The following is a 2,294-nucleotide window of genomic DNA, read 5'->3' as shown; positions in this document are numbered from 1 at the left end:
ATAATTCTAAAATTTGTTTGGAACCAGAAGAGACCCCGAATAGCCAGAGGAATATTGAAAAAGAAAAGTAAAGCTGGCGGCATCACAATTCTGGACTTCCAGCTCTATTATAAAGCTGTCATCATCAACACAGTATGGTACTGGCACAAAAACAGACACATCGATCAATGGAACAGAATAGAGAGCCCACAAATGGACCCTCAACTCTATGGTCAACTCATCTTGGACAAAGCAGGAAAGAATGTCCAATGGAAAAAAGACAGTCTCTTCAACAAATGGTGTTGGGAAAATTGGACAGCCACAGGCAGAAGAATGAAACTGGACCATTTCCTTACCCCACACACAAAAATAGACTCCAAGTGGTTGAAAGGCCTAAATGTGAGACAGGAGTCCATCCAAATCCTAAAGGAGAACACAGGTGGCAACCTCTTCGACCTCAGCCACAGCAACTTCTTCCTAGAAACATCACCAAAGGCAAGGGAAGCACGGGCAAAAGTGAACTATTGGGATTTCATCAAGATAAAAAGCTTTTGCACACTAAAAGAAACAGTCCACAAAACCAAAAGACAACCAACAGAATGGGAGAAGATATTTGCAAATGACATATCAGATAAAGGGCTAGTATCCAAAATCTATAAAGAACATCTCAAATTCAACACCCAAAGAACAAATGATCCAGTCAAGAAATGGGCAGAAGACATGAAGAGACATTTTTCCAAAGAAGACATCCAAATGGCCAACAGACCCATGAAAAACTGCTCCACATCGCTCGGCATCAGGGAAATCCAAATCAAAACCTCAATGAGATACCACCTCACACCAGTCAGAATGGCTAAAATTAACAAGTCAGGAAATGACAGATGTTGGCGGGGATGTGGAGAAAGGGGAACCCTCCTACACTGTTGGTGGAAATGCAAGTGGTGCAGGCACTCTGGAAAACAGTATGGAGGTTCCTCAAACAGTTGAGAATAGAGTTACCCTACGATCCAGCAATTGCACTACTGGGTATTTACCACAAAGATACAAATGTAGGGATCCGAAGGGGTATGTGCACCCCAATGTTTATAGCAGCAATGTCCACAATAGCCAAACTGTGGAAAGAGCCAATATGTCCATCCACAGATGAATGGATAAAGAAGAAGTGGTATATATACACAATGGAATATTATGCAGCCATCAAAAGGAATGAGATCTTGCCATTTGCAATGACATTGATGGAACTGGAGGGTGTTATGCTGAGTGAAATAAGTCAATCTGAGAAAGACATGTATCATATGACCTCACTGACATGAGGAATTCTTAATCTCAGGAAACAAACTGAGGGTTGCTGGAGTGGTGGGGGGTGGGAGGGATGGGGTGGCTGGGTGATAGACATTGGGGAGGGTATGTGCTATGGTGAGCACTGTGAATTGTACAAGACTGATGAATCACGGATCTGTACTTCCGAAACAAATAATGCAATATATGTTAAGAAAAAAAAAAGAAGAAGATAGCAGGAGGGGAAGAATGAAGGGGAGAAAGTCGGAGGGGGAGATGGACCATTAGAGATGATGGACTCTGAAAAATAAACTGAGGGTTCTAGAGGGGAGGAGGGTAGGGGGATGGGTTAGCCTGGTGATGGGTATTAAAGAGGGCACGTTCTGTGTGGAGCACTGGGTGTTATGCACAAACAATGAATCATGGAACACTACATCAAAAACTAATGATGTAATGTATGGTGATTAACATAACAATAAAAATTATTTTAAAAAAATTAAATGTGTTTTTCTGTAAGTCGATCTGTGTTTATTCTAGATATACATGCACACATACCTACGTATGTTTGGTATATATACATGCACCCATATACACAATCTGCTATCTGCTATACAATTTCTCTTGAAAATACTACGTACATCGATATAAGTAAACACAAATCACAGGGAAAGAAAATTTAAATTTCTTAAGATGTTTGATACTCAGAAAAGGGTGGTAGAAAGATTAAGATTTATAAGTTCAGAAATGGGTCCCTGAGGGATTAATGGGTGGGGTCATTTGAATGTTCAGAGGAGAAAAGGTGGGGGGTGTCTAGGGTAGAAGGCTCAGTCAGGATGAATTTTTCCATCTTTCTCCCTTTAATAGGTTGACACTGACATCAACAAGGAGAGAAGAGTAGCTCTTCAAAGTTTTCCTGAGTTAAATATGTCTGCCTTAGTGGCATTCCATTTGATGTACCAATAAAGTAAAAGTACAATCAGATACCAATCTTGTCATAAAATCCACTCTGTCCTAAAAGATTTTCAATTTGCTAATCA

The sequence above is a fragment of the Callorhinus ursinus genome, unplaced genomic scaffold, assembly GCF_003265705.2.
Source record: "Callorhinus ursinus isolate GAN/ISIS: 27379988/994484 unplaced genomic scaffold, GSC_fseal_2.0 scaffold19, whole genome shotgun sequence".
NCBI lineage: Eukaryota > Metazoa > Chordata > Mammalia > Carnivora > Otariidae > Callorhinus > Callorhinus ursinus.
Note: the sequence above shows the minus strand (reverse complement) of the source record.